The sequence below is a fragment of the Bos mutus genome, chromosome 3 (assembly GCF_027580195.1).
Source record: "Bos mutus isolate GX-2022 chromosome 3, NWIPB_WYAK_1.1, whole genome shotgun sequence".
NCBI lineage: Eukaryota > Metazoa > Chordata > Mammalia > Artiodactyla > Bovidae > Bos > Bos mutus.
In genome coordinates, this window is record NC_091619.1 from 81094120 (window position 1) to 81112009 (window position 17890).

General features: G+C 47.7%; 1 protein-coding gene across 2 annotated transcripts in view; it reads left to right on the forward strand.

The window, feature by feature from the left end:
- The first annotated feature begins 1296 nt into the window (after positions 1–1296).
- The window catches only part of KANK4 (KN motif and ankyrin repeat domains 4), a 75438-nt gene continuing 58844 nt past the window's right edge, over positions 1297–17890 (forward strand). For both annotated transcript variants that reach the window (XM_070367926.1, XM_005891235.2), the window contains exon 1: positions 1297–1562. The gene's annotated coding sequence lies outside the window, so the exon portion shown is untranslated. The remainder of the gene's footprint in view (positions 1563–17890) is intronic.

Here is a 17890-nt window from a genome sequence, read left to right on the forward strand (position 1 = left end):
CCTGCCCTCAGTCTTTCCCAGAATCAGGATCTTTTCCAATGAGTCAGCTCTTTGCATTACATGGCCAAAGTATTGGAGCTTCAGCATCAGCGTTAGTCCTTCCAATGAATATTCAGGGTTGATTTCCTGAGTTATCAATAAATTGGGAAACCTGACTTAGATATCTGGATTTACATCTTCTCTGTGTCCATCTGGTCATATTAACTTGTTGCCCTGACTGGCAAAAACTGGCAAGAGCTGGTTAGCAGCAGCTCCTTCACTTGGGAAGGAGCTTGGAGCTGCCCTCAAGTTCACTGCCCCCTATCATTCCCAGTACTGAGGCCAAGACTGCACCATTTACTGTGACTCCAGGGCCATGAATTTGTTTATATGGGCGCCCTAGAGGAAGCAAAACATCATTATAACTGTGTTTCCATCAAAATGTGAAAAAGGAAGTCCCAGAAGTGTCTCTTGCCCCAAATTATCTCCCCCCCTTCACAATTTCAATCTCAAAAATGAAACACCTTTGGTTAGGTTTTACCTGGCGCCAATGGAGCCTTCGAAAGGTGGGCACAGTGGGTCAGTGCTGGGGTCTGAAGTCCCACAGACTCATACATTCTACCCCTACCATACTGGCTTGTCCCTACCCGCAAAATGGGGCAGTAACAGTTCCTTTCTCCTGTTTGTTGTGCACAGTATTGTACTCAGTGAGCAGGTCATTCAAGGCTAGTGACTGAAATGCAAATATTTCGAACTGATAAAAGGTGTTGTGGGCAGTGCAAGTGTGAAGTGAGAGAGTGGGGCCAAAGCAATGGCTGGAAAGCAGAAAAGCAAAGGGAAAAGGAAATGACTTAGGAGAGAGAAAAGTTGGGTTACACTCACTCCCACCTTGCTTCCCCTTCTGCAATGAGAAAACCCCAGAGGGCTGTATATCCCCTCGCTGTACGCCCTTACCCAGGTTGGATTCTAGTCCTGGTTTGGTCAAATGATTACCCTGTGTGATGGTGTCTTCCCAAACCTAAGAGGATAGAAATGCCCCAACAGTTAGTTACTGTTGTAGTGAAGATGAACTAAGATAAATACATATAAAGGCACTTTGGAAATCTGCAAAGCGTTATACACAGGTTAGGAGTTTTTGGGTCTTTTTTCAAAAAGTTTTTCTTCCAAACTCCATCCAAAAGCTTTTTGACTTTCCCAAGGCTAAGACCCTCCCCTCGGTTTCGCAATGCCGCCCCTTCCTACACACCAAAGCCCGCGCCGCGTCAGGAGTCTTTTTTTTTCCCCCTGGCGAAGGCGGGGACTCGGGTGGTGCTGGCAGCCGGAGAAGCCGGGCGCAGCTTGGGCTGCCTGCGCCTGGCCAGTCCCGCAGCGGCCGCGGTGGGTGTGCCCCGCGGGGTGTGCGCCCCTGGCTCAGGCCGAGCCCGCCGGCGAGAGGGCGTCCGAAGTGGTGAGCGCCCCGGACGACGAGGGTGCGCCAGCCTAGGGGAGCGCGCCCGGGACGGGGACTGTGCACCCGGAGGCTGCGTGCGCCCCGAAGCCCCAGGCACAGTCGGCGCCCCCCGCGGGACTCCCCGCGGCTCAAGGTAAGGCGGTCGGCCACCCTGGCCCTGCCGGTACTGGCCCGGCGCGACCCGGGTGTTGGCCCTGGAGCTCGGCCGCCCCTCTCTGTCTCTGTCACCCGCCTCGTCCCCTCTACGCGCCGCAGCCCCCGCTCCCCTAAAGCAGAGGCTGCGGCAGCCTGGGCCAAGCAGGCGCCCCCTCCCGAGGTCTGAGACCGCACGGGGAAGGGGCTGTCCAAGGGCAGGCGCCACTCGCCTTCCGCCCCACCCTCTCCTTGCGCCCCTGTGTCGGGGACCGGGGAGATCGATGGGGATGGGGGAGGCCGCGTTGCCCTTGCGGCTCGGATGGTGCAGCCCCCGCCCAGCGCCTTCGAGCCTGGCCCTGCGGTCCGGGATGCAGCGTGCCGGACTGGGGCGCCCTGCCGCCGGCTCCTTCTTGTACCTGGAATCGAGCTCTTAGCCTCCCTTCTTCCGCAAAAGCTGGCCCCCGGCTGGCTCCTGCCCTGGTACCCCTCGGCCCCTGGCTGAACTTTCCAGCGCTCCTGTAGGACCACGACCTTGGGTGGAGGCAAAGGGGCCTCTTGGGGGGCCGGATGTGCTGGCCGCCGCCCCGCTGAGGTCGCTTTAACCGAGCCTGCACGCGGCTTGGTGAGATTCCTTCCCTCTCACCTCTCCCTTAAGGTCAAACTTTTGACCCCAAGTACTTTGAACCTGCCGAGTGGCCAGTTGCTTAGCTTGGGACTTGGAAAGTCAATCCCCATAGCCCCTACACCAGGTCTGAATTTGCATTTGCCCTGAGCATCTACCAGGGCTGCAGATCCAGGGAACCAGAGATTTTGGTTGTCAGACGCCCTAGGCTTGGAGGGTCAGGAGGAGGAGAGGCAGAGGGAGGAGGAGACCCGTTCTCCTTTTGGAGGATGACCGGTTGAAGCAGGACAAGGTCCTGTTGACCAAGTAGGTTCGGAGAGGATCGGATGCAGCCAGTGACCGATTGAGGCTTGGAGAGACAGCATCTTAAAAAGGGTTCCCAGGGATCCTCCTTGGTAAACCAAATGTGGGTTCTTTTAGAGTCTTTCAAGACAGGACACAGGAGAACACAGAGCTACATTTGCAACAGAGGCAAAGTTCATTCTGATATTGCCTTTTCAGGTCCAACCTTCCTGCCCCTCTCCAAACCTCGTCTTCACTGGACCAAAATGTGAGTTATGGGATATGTTAAAGGCAGTGAGAATGGGGAATGGCTCATGGTCCACACCAGTCTATAATTCGTCAACATATACTTGCTCTGTGCCAGGCACCAGCAAGGGAGTAAGATACAGAAATGTCTGGTCTCATGGAGCTTGCAGTCCAGAGCCAAGAATAAAATCACTCAAATAAATATAGGATTACAAATTGCTGAATTGGTTGAAAGGAAAGGATAAGGTGCTATAAGAATCTGTGATACATACTGTAGTCACTCACTCGGAAGGCTGATACAAAGTATGTTATACATGTAGCTGATTCACTTGGTTGTAGTCCAGAAAGTAACATAACACTGTAAAGCAACTATATTCCCATGAAAAAGAAGAAGTAACTACTTGAAGACGATGGAAGGAGTCTTCTTGGCAGAAGGAGCAGCATATGAGAGAGCCCTGAGGCAAGTGGCAGAGTCCTTTAGGTGGGTTGAAAGACTGTTTACCAAGTGATGACCTGGGGCCCAAATGGGCATGTGCTTTACTTCTGAACCCCATCACCTGGGCCAGTCACTACCTTCCTTTCTCAGCTATAATCACCAGCAGTTGGAGTCACCCAGTTTGGGAGAGAAGAAGAGACTGACATGCCAGTGCAGAAAAGGCATAGAGGGAGTGGGGTTCTCTCTTGCTGCCACTGGAGCTCTGGCCTGGCTGCCTCCTGCTTTCTGCAGCAAGACACGTGCTTCAGGCAGCTGCGCCCATGCAATGCCTTCTTATCTGATCAGGATCTTCAATGATTCACTAACTCATGCATTCATCAAAACTGCATTGAGTCTCTGTGTTGTGCCAGGCACTGTGCTGATTGACATTTATAAGGAAGGGTCATGGAGGGTGAGTCATGCATGCACTGACAACCAGCACCTTTGCAGACAGCCCATGCCCCCTCAGATTGCCAAGAGGCAGCAGTTCTTTCCTCTACTTGCTCCCTGTTACCCACTGTGCTCACAAAGGACTAAGGCTTCTGCCAAAATTCATGAAGATTCATTCTGATCATGGTAGTTCATCCTAGACTTTTAAAACTTGAATGAACTCATTGGCTACAATGTAAAGTTCTTTAGGTTGGTTTATATGGCATTTCCTAATCTGGACCCTCCTTGCTTTTCCAGCCTCATTTCTGGCTTCTATCTCTCCTTCCACCCACCCCTTCCCTCAGTGAGCATCTTCTTTGTCCTACTCACAATTATACTTCAGTTTCTGAAACAGTTGCTGCCCTTTTGCTAAAATACTCTTCCTACTTATTCACCCAGTGAACGCACACTCAACTTTCAATATCAACATTTAACCTAGGATTCCCCCAGGACCCTGAAGGCCTTTTCTGGATCAGAGTCAAATGCTCCCTCTTCTTTGTTTCTTAAGCTTCTGTCACATCGAGCAGTAAAATGCTCTGAACTTCTTAAAGACAGGGCTTTCCTGTCATATTTGTGTTTCAAGTGCTGAGCACAGAGAAGGGCACATAGAAGTGCCAAGTAACTGCTTATTGGATGAAAACCATCTAGCCTAGTATTTCTTAACTTTTTTATGGAAGGTGGGTGTTGAGTATTACATATATCTTTGAGATTCTGATGCAAATTATGGATCTGCTCTTCCAAATGTCTTGCATATAACCTAAAATGCCTTGCATACAATATCATGTGATTCACAGCCCTCCTCCCCCCTCATTGACCCCACTTTCTAGAACTTTGAACTTCGATTTTATAGGAAATGGAGGTCCAATGAGGGCCAGTAACTGCCTGAGTACCTACAGCTGGTCAGAAGTATGGATACACACCCCCATCCCAGTCTCCACACACACCCCGTCATCCCCCCATCCCTCCACCTCCTGACTCTCAGGCCAGTGCCCCTTCCAGCTGTCTCTGCTTCTTGTAGTCAAGTAGCCTCTTTTTGTCCCTGGCCCCTTGTGAAGGCCGCTGCTGGAAGATGGATATCTTGGTTTTGCTTCAGTTCAGTGGCAGCCTAAGGTGTGACAGGGAGACAAATCTTGTTATGGGCAGAGTTGACAATTAGGAAGACAGATGGGCCATCTCCCCGGCCTGTTTACTGCCCTTTGCCTACAATGTTATTACATCTATTTTAGCTGGAGGAGGGTCACGTGTGCACCACAGTTGTCTTCTGGGCTCTGGATTGAGCCATGTAAGCCAGGTTTGGAAACACTATGGACAGGACTCTTGAGATCAGGGGCCCAGCTTTCCATCTTTTCGAAGGCTTCTTCCCCGTAGAGCTGGCTGGGAGAAGGCATGGAGGGAGTGGGGTTCTCTCTCACTGCAACTGGAGCTCTGGCCTGCCTGCCTCCTGCCTTCTGCCTGCCTGCCTCCTGCTTTCTGCAGCAAGACACGTGCTTCAGGCAGCTGCGCCCATGCAATGCCTTCTTAACTGCAGATCAGGATCTTCAATGATTCACCACTTCGTGCATTCTTCAAAACTGCATCGAGTCTCTGTGTTGTGCCAGACACTGTGTTGACTGCAGTTTATAAGGAGTGGTTGTGGAGGGTGAGCCAGTGATAGATGGTGCTGCTCTGTAGGGGAAGGGGAAAGAGGTAACCCTTCCTCAGGGAATGTGGTAAGGAGGACAGTAAGGATAGTTAAGAATGTGTTCACTTTTAAAACTCTGGTCTCACGCAAGTTAGGTCATCTCTGGGGATACTAAGTTTTCTTAACTGTAAGATGGGTTTGATAACAATCTTTTCTTGCTAATCTCTGGGCAGCTGTGTGGATACAGTTATCACATTTCGAATGGCAGATACACTCACTTCTGTATGTGAGACAGGAGCAGTACAATCTAATAATGGGTCCAGGTGTGTCAAGCCATGGCACATTTCATGCATGCAGTGATCCTAGAGACAGTTGCAGTCATAATCTCAGATGTATAAATGATGAAAATGAGAGATGGTAAATGACTTGCCCAGGTGTACGGAACTAATAAATGATAAAATTGAGACTGACAGAGTTCTCTGTCTCCGGAGGTCACTTGGTGCTATTCTGTGGTAGAGTATGTGGGAAGCTCCAGGATTGGAGCCTCGATCTACTGCTCAGCAGCTGTGTGATTTTCAACTGGACCGATAACCTTTCTGTGCTTCAGAATGCTAATCATCCAGACCCAGAGTTTAGACTGTTTAGACTAGATTTAGATAACTAATAATAAGTCTTTCTGTGAAGTTTCCAGTCTACATGGATAATATTTCAAAGTACAATTAAAGGAAAGAAGTACCTTCCCAATGAAAATAAGATTGTCACAGTTTCCTAAGATTTCAAGTAGATGCTTAATGTGATATACACGCGGTTATAGATTGGTGGTGTCTGAAGAGGCTGGCTGAAGGTTCCTTCTCCAAGGGAAAGAAGTCTGTTTTCAAAAGGAATGCCTCACTACCTTGCTGGGCCTCTGGGGCCTGGGGCTTGCCCCTCACTTAGCTTTCTGGGGACACAAGCACTGTGGGAAAAGACACAAATCCTGATTCTCTTTCTGGGGATTATGTGTATATATACATATATATATGGATGTATATATATGTATCTGTCTTCTTTTATGTGACTGTGGCTTTCCCTCCATTGTGTGGAAGGATCTCTGGTGTCTCTTTTGGTATGTTTTTGTATTTCTAGCTTGTTGCTTTGACGTCAAGTGACAAGGGGGAGAGAATTATGACATTGGGGAGAATTTGCTCCATGCAAAGATAAAAGAGCAGCCTTTGGTGCCGGTTCTCCTTCACAGCTTGGTTTCTGCCCAGAAGCCAGAGATGCCGACTCTCAGTGAAATCGATTTGGATTTTCATAGCAGGGGACCGGACAGCTGGGTTGAGTGTTTCCAGGTGCTATGTTCATTGGTTGGTCCTTAACACCCCACTGTCATCCGCCTTGGAAAATATAGCCATCCTACAACTGGGGAAAGGTTTAAAAGACAAGGCACTTCACGCTGGGTGGTGGCTGAGTAGAGCCTACTGCGATCAGGGCCGTACTTCTTAGGGCAGTACAGATGTGTAGTAGAAGGACATTTTAGCAGTAATGGCTGACTTTTTAAGAGATTGTTTTCATTTATCATTTGTGAAATTTTAACTAGATAAATAATAAAGGCCATCACCTCTCTCTTCCTCAGAAAAGGATTACTAGCCCTGTGGGCCCAAGCAAGTGACTCCTTCAGCTTCCTCATCTGTATTTGCTGTTGATGATACTGACTCAGGGCTATTCTGATACAGAAAAGAGACTCCCTTAAGCTGGTTCTAATGAAAAGAGTGAGGAACCATGAATGCAGTATGATATCTAAGCAGAGGCCTGGAAGGAGGCCAGGCATCCTCAAGATGTTGCCGGGGTGGGGGGGGGGTAGGGGTGGGGGGCGGGGGGCAAGGTTCTGAGTTTGAGGTTATTCCCCCGGTGCTGTTGGTCACTGGTCTTCACTCTGAGTGCCATTGGCTCAACTCAGCACCTGCACTGCATCCGTCTCCCCCACCCTCACCTCTCTGTACTGTCACAGGGTCCTCTCCTTTGTCAAGTTTCAGGGAGAATCCTATTGTCTGAGCTTGATTCTCTGGAAGCTGGGGCTTTCTCTCCAGGCAAGTCTCTGGTCAGCTTTGGCCAATCAGCTGGGAGGGGAGGCCAGAGGAGGGTCGTATGTGCATAACTTGACCTTCTGAGGCAGGAAGGGCTGTGTGGGTAAAGATCCCTTGAGAAGGAGATGAAAGCAAGCAGGAACTCAGGGATATACCTAGTACAGATACCTATTGAGTTATGAAGGCTCTAATAGAGATTCTTACTTGGGGTTAACAGCCTCAAGGGGCCCATCTGCGGAATTCAAAGGAGTCTGTGAACTCGGATGGGGAAAAAATATAGCATCTTTATTTAGCATTTTCTTCAATGATGAATGTGGGCAACAGAGCAGAGTATTTACAGTACCTGTGACATTGTCACCAGGAGAAATCACAGATATTTTCATATCACATTTCAGCTGCTGCAGATATCTAGAACTATGATTTATGCTCATCGCAGCTTTGAAATTAGAGCAGTTATTACACCTGCCGCTAGAGCTTGTTATTTAATGCATTAATAAAGAACATATACTACTGTATTGCACACTCATTTTGTAAAAATTAATAGTTATGTTTCATTGTAATTGGTTTCTTTGTGGTCAAGCTATGTATTTTATTTTATATATTTTAGAACGTTCTGAGAAAGGGTCCAGTAGGCTTACTCAGTATGCTAATGAATTCCGTGGCACAAAAAAGGGTTAAGACCACCCCGTCATGGAAAATCAGTAAGCTTTAGTTCCCAATTTCCCACCCTCCCTTGCCTTAATCTTTCATATACTCATCTATCTCTGTCTAATTAGTACAAGACATTCTTGAGCAGCAGTAAATTTCATTTAATAGTTTGGCAAATTTGCAAAAGCACATAATTTGTGGTTTGGGTAGAAGGTTTTAATATATATCCAAAGATAAGTTTACAAATTGCAGGCACACATGGGCAAGTAGTTCAGTAATTCTTATTAGCAGACCCACCAACTTGAGCTTTGATCACCAATCCCATGCAAACCTGTCCATTGAAGCAGTCACAGAATGGACAGTTATGTTCTTGAGAAGTTAAGGAGCTTGTGTAGATTAAGTGATGAATCATCACTCAACCAAATGCAAGCTAGGATCCTAGGAAGAAAGAGAAGCAGTGGGAAAGATAGCTTTGAAGTGGGTTCTGAAATGGCGGGAATAGAAGAAGGCTGAATGGAGGAGGGAGGGAGTCCGTGAGAATGTGGGAGGACTCACCAGATGTTGATTTTGAGGAGGAAGCCTGGAGGGAAGAGGGTCACCAGGAGCAATATTAGACTAGTGGTTGTTTTTTTTGCTATCTTTTATTGATTGCTTACCATGTGCCAGACACGATGCCAAGCCTTTTAAACAGAGCAGTGATTTAATCTTTACCAACTACTCAGTAAGGGATAATTGTTGTCATTCCCATTGTATTGATGAGTAAAGTGAGGCTCCAAGAAGTTGATTACTTGCTCTAGGTCACAAGGGTATTAACTGGTGGAGCCTGGAGCTTAGCACTTATCTGCCTGATTCCAGAATCCTGTGCCCTTAAAAACGGCTCTAGGCAACCACAGGAGAGTCTGTTTGGGAAAACTATGGCTGCCAATTTGTTTTGGTAAGAAAGTGCTTACTATCCATTCCTGTCTTCCCCACCCTTCCCTCTGGCCTCTTGCCTGTTCTCACACCTCCTTGCTTCCACTTTCCACCCTGAATCCACTCACATGCACACATGCTCCAGGAGTGAGGACAGAATAAACGTTAAGAGGAAAGCTGTGGTCAGGCAGAACTGTGTCCTAACTCCGGCTCTGTCACCTGGCTCTGACTGTGCTGACCCTTGGTTTTCCTGTCTGTGAAATGGGGCGTAATAGTGCACCCTTCCTAAATTTGCATGTCTTCTCTCTGGTGCTTCTTTTTGGCTAAGTGCCTCCTCTCTCTGCTTACAGCGGGACATTGTCCCCATCTTCTTCACACACGGGCTGTTCTAGAAGGGCTTCCTTGAAACCCCCAAACCTGGCCTGTGGGCAGCAGTCATCGCTTCTCTTACTGGAGAATTCTTGAGTGTTACTTGTGAGACACTTGAGTGTTGCTTGGGTAGACGCTCCCTTCCTCATCCCCGTGCTTGGTGCAGCATCTTGTGCAGAGTCCTTTCCAGTAGAGGCTTGATGAAAGCTAGTGAACAGTGTCCTTCAGCCCCCTTTTCAGCATCCCATTTCCCACCCTTAACACTTGTTCTGGGTCCCATCACCTGGAGCTGGTCTCTAGGAAACCTCAGTGGTTACCTGGACCACCCCCCTCTGCTTGCAGAGAGGATACTGAGGACTGGTGTGGGTAGGCTGCAGGTCTGGGAGTGCAGACCTGAGCTGGAATGAGAACACAGACCTCTTAACACCAGCGCACTGCCTGGTCCTGACACTAATGCTGGAAGTGTCTCTTCCACGCTGGTGTGCGGGCATGCGTGCTAAGTCGCTGCAGTTGTGTCTGACTCTTTGTGACCCTATGGACTGTAGCCTGCCAGGCTCCTCTGTCTGTGGGATTCTCCAGGCAAGAATACTGGAGTTGGTTGCTATTCCCTTCTTCAGGGGATCTTCCCGACCCAGGGATCGAACCCACATCTCAAGTCTCCTGCATTGGCAGACAGATTCTTTACCACTATTGCCACCTGGGAAGCCCTTCCACACTGGTAAGCAGGCTAATATTTTGGGGGTGAGGGGACATTTGTGGAGCACCTGGAATCACTTGCTTCTGCAGTTGCTTACTTGCCCCACACGAGTCCCTGCCTCAGGCCTGGCCTTCTGACCTCATCTTCTCTCCCATTCTACCCCCTCGGAGAAGGCAATGGCACCCCACTCCAGTACTTTTGACTGGAAAATCCCATGGATGGAGGAGCCTGGTGGGCTGCAGTCCATGGGGTTGCTAGAGTCGGACACGACTGAGCGACTTCACTTTCACTTTTCACTTTCATGCATTGGAGAAAGAAATGGCAACCCACTCCAGTGTTCTTGCCTGGAGAATCCCAGGGACAGGGGAGTCTGGTAGGCTGCTGTCTATGGGGTCGCACAGAGTCGGACAGACTGAAGCGACTTAGCAGCAGCAGCAGCCCTGGGCTTTGCCAGCTGCTGAATGGAGCCCCGTGTTAGCCAGGCCTGTAGGTGGCCGCCTTCGGGTGATGCCTTGTGGTGCCAAAAGGCTCTTGATCTAAGAACTCTGCCCACTGGCAGAGCTGAGGCCCAAAATTCCTGGCATTAGAGTCATTTCATTCCTTTAAATTACTTAGTCTTCTCCATAGAGCTATTGTTAAAATGCAAATATGTTACCCTGAAGGGTAACCAGTTACCCAACTACTGTGGCCCCTTGGAGGAGCAGAATGTCCCAGGGCTTCGGTTAAGTCACACTCTCCTTGGCCTCCAGTTTCTCATCTGTAAAATGAAGACAATAAGAGACTGCTTATGGGGTTACCCCAAGAATGAAATGAGATAGTACACGTAAAGCGTGTACACATAATACAGTCAATAAAATTAGGGGGGGGTTTTTTTTTTTTTTTTTTAAGCAGTTAGGATTATCTGGTTCTCTAGCTAAAGTCTCGGCACTTATTTGTTTGGTTTTTAAAGAATTTTGTTTTAATGTAGTCTCCTTTCATTTTAAGATATTTTTCCCCTTTCTAATTATAAGATGGTTTTGATCTTCATTTTTTTACTTTTAAAACAGGGTGAAAGATCCTACCTTATTGGTTTATTGAGGATTTACTGAGATAAAGTGCTGACTCTGGGTGCCAGACCTGCCCAAGGCTCTCACTTAAACTGGAGGTGCGGTTGAAAGCCCCTGAGGGCTTGGGGGAGCATCTGGGTGGGTCACTAGGGAGGCGATGGAGGAGAAAGGGGAAACGAGGGGCACTCTGCTTCCTCTGCCCCAGCTGCCTGGATGTGGAGTCTGGGTGGGAGGGGCCCTGGGAGAGGGTGGACCCTGTGAACTTTCCCCTCCCTGGATCGAGGATCCTTTGCCTTCTAGGCAATTTCTCTGAGGTTATGCATTCCCAGGAGGAGCGGCATCCTTGGCCTCCCTCCCCAGCTTGACTTTGCTGGAGTGGTGGTAAGGAGACAGGAGTTTTTCCTTATCCCTCTGGTCTCACTGAGTGGTATAAACTGCTCCTCTGAGAGGCAGTTGGGTTTCTGAGAACATCAAGCCAGGGGAGATTCTCTGCAGTGTCTCTGGAGAGCAGGATAGTTCTCTTCAGGCTGGGGCAGGGAGAGGATCCGGGAGCAGAAGCAGCTTTGGCCCAGCTTCCTGGCCTTGAATAGGAGGGGTGAATGGGTGGGGGGCACAGGAGTTTCCCAGCAACTCCCAGAGCAGGGCGCCACACTTCCAGGGTTCTGGGAACAAAGATGGCCCTCTCCCCCTCGGGCAGTGAGGATTGTCCTCCCTTCCCCGTGGCCTGGCCTTCTCCAGTGTGCTTTCCTGCCAGCTTCTGGGGAAGGCTTATCCCCACTCTCAATCCATCAAACCGGAGTTATCCTTCTAAAGCAGAGCCTGGCTGATGCACAAAATTGCTTTCCCTCGAGCTGGAGACCAGGGTTGAGAAGTGGAGGTGAATGCTGGTTCTTGGGACCCCGAAGCCAAGCAGCAACCTGCCACCTTGCCACCTGCCTGCCCCACTGTGGGAGTGGCAAAGAAGGGGCTGCAATGGGAGTCTTCCACTTTGAGGCAGAGCACAAAAGAGCCAGCATCAATTCTAGCCCAGAAATGGGGCTTGCAGTTGTGAAGTTCCATTACAGCTCCCATGTGTTGGTGGTCTATGGGCTGTTACTATCCTTTTTATTCTCTTTCCCTTTTTCCTCCTTCCCTCCATCATTCCTTTCCTCCCTTCCTTCCAGCCATCCAATAAATACTGATCACTTGCTCTGGGCTAGGTGAAGTGATGTGAAGTGAAAGTTGCTCAGTCGTGTCTGACTCTTTGCGACCCCATGGGCTATACAGTCCATGCAATTCTCCAGGCCAGAATACTGGAGTGGATAGCCTTTCCCTTCTCCAGGGGAATCTTCCCAACCCAGGGATCGAACCCAGGTCTCCCTCATTGCAGGCAGATTCATCACCAGTCGAGCCACCAGGGAAGCCCAAGAATACTGGAGTGGGTAGCCTATCCCTTCTCCAGCAGATCTTCCCAACCCAGGAATTGAACCAGGGTCTTCTGCATTGCAAGTGGATTCTTTACCAACTGAGTTATCAGGGAAGCCCTAAGTGCCTGGGCTAGGTACTGGGCTGGATAAGAAGTTTCCAGTTCAATAGAGACAAAGAATTAGTTAGCTAATGGCAAGACAGTTTGATGAGTGCCCTGATGGATGTTCTTACAGGATGCTCTTGGTACATAGAACTTGGGGGAGGGGAACCCCTCCTGACTGGTGGGTGGAGAAGGGAAGATGCTGGTAGGTAAAGCATCTTGAGGGCTGAGTAGGAGTCACCAAATAGAGAAGGAAGGGGTAAGATTTTGTGTGGAGGGAGCAGAAGGAAGTCTAGAAGACGCACAGCTAGAGGATGTACAGAAAGCTCAAGACAATCACTGATTCACTGAGTTTTGGTTCTCTCCCCTGTAAAATGAGAATAATACCAAAGTCATAGCTGGCACACACCAAAAAAGTCCTTCCTTTCTTCCAGTTTATTTTATTTTTTTACCAGCAATATTTAGCCATGCAGGAAAAATGGCAATGAGAGGCAAAACATACTAAGTGCTGGAGTCAATGGAAATACGATGGCAGGATGTAGCATTTTGGAGGATGGGCATTATTAATTGAGATTGATATTTAAGATTGGGAACAGTTGGCACAATCTAGGCAGATCCTTGAAGGATGGGAAGGATGCTGGTAGAGAAGGCTTAGAGAAGGGCGTGTTAATGGGTTGGTACAAGGTGAGCCAAAACATGGAGGTGTTCAGGCATAAGGTGAGGTGTGGGTGCACTTTTCAGGGCCAGAGCAGTTGAGGGTGAGGCTGGAAAAGTGGGCTGAGACCACTTTGATCTCTAACTGGTGAGTACATAGATGATATCTGGTTTGCATATGAGTTTTGTTGTGGATCTGCACAATATTATTCTTTTTTTTTTAAAGATCAGATTTTACATAAATCCACATTCCTGACGTTTTTTGAAAAAACAATCAGATCTGGCAACACTGGCCCCATGTGACAACACCTGGCTGGAGGCTGAGTGGTGGACATTCAGGATGACAGCCTTCAGTCACAGGTTGCATCTCCTGCTGGCCAATTAGCTTGAAAACTCCATCAATCCAATCTTCAAACAGTATGTTCAGAAAGCTCCTAGTAAAATGCATTACAAGGAAAGAGAAAGAAACTAAGCCATTGTAGTTCCTTACTAGATTAGGGAATGAATTTTACTACTCCTTGGGTAAATTTTAATTGAGGAGTAGCAGTTAGGTGGGGAAAATGCAATGCTTGATGCATGATAGCCTGAGAAGGAAACTCTAGGAAGTGAAGGGTGGAAGTGGACACCTGGAAAGATGGAGATGGTGGGGCCCTGGTGTGAGTCATTATACCCGGTCCTCTCAGTCACGGCAAATTCTGTCTTTGCTGGGCTGCTAAGTCACTTCAGTCGTGTCCGACTCTGTGCCACCCCATAGATGGCAGCCCACCAGGCTCCCCCGTCCCTGGGATTCTCCAGGCAAGAACACTGGAGTGGGTTGCCATTTCCTTCTCCAATGCATGAAAGTGAAAAGTGAAAGTGAAGTTGCTCAGTCGTGTCCGACTCTTAGCGACCCCCTGGACTGCAGCCCACCAGGCTCCTCCGTCCATGGGATTTTCCAGGCAAGAGTACTGGAATGGGGTGCCATTGCCTTCTCTGGTCTTTGCTGGGGAAGGACACCAAAACACCTGTCCTTGTCAAATATTTATTGCATTTTAAGACATTTGCTACCTTATTTTATTGACTTTTAATCGTAAAAAAATTAGACTCTTGAAGGACAAGGTAAAATTTGTGTGGTTTTTAAAATTGATAAAGAAAAAAAGTGGAAAAGAAAAAATTCCTTCTATTTTTTGAATAATTTTTGGAGTGTGTGTGTGTGTGTGTGTGTGTGTGTATGTGAGTGGGTGGTCTTTATAATTTGAAAGGCTCAATAAACTCTACTGTTACTGTTGTTATACTTAGTCATACCTGACTTTACTTTTTAATTAATTATTTAAAATATTATACCAGTTAGTAGTAAACATTTAAAATAATGTAAAACTATATGAAGGAAAACACTCCATAAACTGTCAAAATATGGTGGTGATGGCATATGGGAGAATTTGGAGCGTATTGTTCTAGACTTGGATATGGCTATATATGAGGTACAAGCTTTCCTGGTGGCTTAGATGGGAAAGAATCTGTCTTCAATTCAGGAGACCCAGGTTCAATCCCTGTGTTGGGAAGATCCCCTGGAGAAGGGAATGGCTATCCATTCCAGTATTCTTGACTGGAGAATTCCATGGACAGGGAAGTCTGGCGGGCTGCAGTCTATGGGGTCTATTGTTCTAGATTTGGATGTGGTTATATATGAGCTATAGATATGTCCTTGTATGCTGCTGCTAAGTCGCTTCAGTCATGTCTGACTCTGTGTGACCCCATGGACCGCAACCCACCGGGCTCCCCTGTCCCTGGGATTCTCCAGGCAAGAATACTGGAGTGGGTTGCCATTTCCTTCTCCAATGCATGAAAGTGAGAAGTGAAAGTGAAGTCGCTCAGTCATGTCTGACTCTTAGCGACCCCATGGACTGTAGCCTACCAGGCTCCTCCGTCCGTGGGATTTTCCAGGCAAGAGTACTGGAGTGGGGTGCCATTGCCTTTTCCATGTCCTTGTATATATCTAGGTAAATGCTGACATAGCTATTTGGATAGAAATTTTTAATAAAAAGGTTTTTACATACTGTCCTGCTATGTGTTTCTCTTAAACCTCTATCTTGAGCATGTTGTAGGTCATTACATCCCCTCCAGGCCCATGTAAGGAGAGGCTGCAATGGAAGAGACCACTGGATAGAAAGTGCTAGCTTTGAGTCCCCTGCTGTGTTCCCCTGAACCTCACTACTCTCCTCTGTAAAATGGGGATACTCATTCCTTCCTTCCAAGAATCGGATGAGGGTTAAATAGAACGCTAATGTACTCAGCACAGTTTATTGGATATCGGGTCACCAGAGCCCATCACACCATCGAGAAAATGTCTTTCATTCCTTGGATTCCTCATTCTCCACCCTTCACCCCCTTGGGAGAGAAGTGGTGGGGAGTTGGGAGAGATGAAGGTGAATCTGGGGTGAATTACAGCTTTTCTCAATGGAGTTTAAAATCCTCTTTTCAGTGCTGGGTAACATTAAAATCTCAAACAGTTCATTAGCAGACACATTCCAGTTTTGTTTAGGAAGTTTTCTCTGGACTCATGTTTATTTATTCAGCTGCAGGAAAATTCCTGAAGCCAGGTATGTTGGTAGGAGGGTATGTCTGATAGGAAGGCTGTGACCTGCGCCTGCGCTTCGTGGGGGCGTCCTCTTACTAGTGGGCAAAGTCTGCCCCTCTTAGTACAAGGAGGATTCATACCTTGTCTTTGCAAATGGCACAGCCTCCTGCTATGCAGTTCTCTCCTCCACTTCTCTCCTTCCCCTTCCATTAGATTACCATATTCTCTTTCCTTTGTGTAACACATCATTAACAAAGACTTCTTACTCTGATATCTCATGAACCCTCTAGCAAGTTTAAGTGAAGTGAAGTCGCTCAGTTGTGTCCGACTATTAGCGACCCCATGGACTACAGCCCACCAGGCCCTCCGTCCATGGGATTTTCCAGGCAAGAGTACTGGAGTGGGGTGCCATTGCCTTCTCCGTTAACAGCGGCTAGGCATATTATATTTACTTGGAGCTGATATACTTTGTGACAGCCTTAGTGCCCTCGGACACGGCGTGTTTGGCCAGCTCCAGGTAGCAGCAAGCGCACGGCAGTCTGGATCTCCCTGGATGTGATAGTCGAGCGCTTGTTTTAAGTTTAGGTCCGTATAATGTAACAAATGAAGCAGCGGAGGCCCAGAGGAGCTGTGATACGACTCAAGCTCACACAGCAGAAATTGGACAAATCGGGATTTCTTGGCTCGAAGTCCACGCTAGTCGTGCTGTATCATGTTGCCTGTTTGTCTAATTGTTGGCAGGAAGCTCCTGAAAGGCGGGGGCTGCGGGAGGGGCTCTCATTCTGGCCAGTGGGGAAGACTCTTTGGAATGCATGTAGTCGTGGGGCTTAGTGTACTGGGAGGGACTGGTGAGAGCAGACGAAGGGGACATGTTTGGAGGTCACCCCAAGGTCAGTGGAGGCTGGGAGCTGGCGGGTTGAGAATAGCCTGGTGCAGAGCCTGGATGCCAAAAGGGAGGCTGGCCTTTGTGGTCACTTGCAGATTTATGGGCTTTTCCAACATGATGCAGTCTCATTTTGGGTATTTAGCCCTTTTTTTTGGCCTCAGTCAGTAGTGCACCATAAAAATCCTCTTCCACATCCCACAGCGGATCCCTTTTCTAATTTAGCTCACATCTCTCGGGCCCTCTATTCCCATATCCAACAGATCAAAATAATCAGTTCTGTTTCCCATTCTCTCAGAGAATAGAGGAGAGAGATCTTCAGATAACCTCATTTGCTTCTATTAGAGTACTGGCCGGTTCCATTTATATAGCTGTGTTTAGTATCAGAGTAGCCTTATAGACCAGCTCTTCCCAATAGAAATATAATGCAAGTCACATTTAAAATGTGCTAGTAGTGTATTAAGTAAAATAAAAAGGAAACAGGTGACATTAATTTTAATAATATATTTTTATTTAACCTAGTACATACAAAATATCATTATTTTAATATGTAATCAATAGCAAAAATTAAATGAGATATTTTACATTTGTTTTCTCATCGTAAGTGCACATTTTACCCTCACTTTAATATGAAATCAATAGCAAAAAATTAATGAGATATTTACATTTGTTTTCTCATCTTAAGTGTGTATTTTACACTCACATCACATTTTAATTCAGACTAAGTGTTAAGTGTTAGTCGCTCAGTCATGTCCAACTCTTTGTGACCCCACAAACTGTAGCCCTCCAGGCTTCTCTGCCTATGGGATTTTCTAAGCAAGAATACTGGAGTGGATTGCCATTCCCTTCTCCAGAGGATCTTCCCGACCCAGGGATTGAACCCGGGTCTCCTTCATTGCAGGCAGATTCTTTACTGTTTGAGCTACAGGAAAGTTTTTAATTCAAACCAGCCACATTTCTAATGCTCAGTAGCCGCATGTAGTTCGTGGCTATGGTTTTGGCAAGAGTAGTTATGAGGCTTCATTCACTATTAAACCAAGAAGGCTTTTTTGTGATGGTAATGGGGTGCTCCTGGGCACTGCCCTGTCTCTCCTGCATTCCACTGAAGTAGTGAAGAGTAGCCCCACCTGCTGCTTCTACCCACTTGTCAACTCCAGGCATCTTCCCCCTGCTTTGCTGACATGGGTTTTCTCAAGACTTACACCTTTGGGTTTTTAGGATGCAAGGCACATGTTCTTCTTCCTCCCCTGCTCCTCACTGAACTTTTCCCACATTCCTCTCCTGCTCGCTCTTGGTCTTCACTCCCACCACC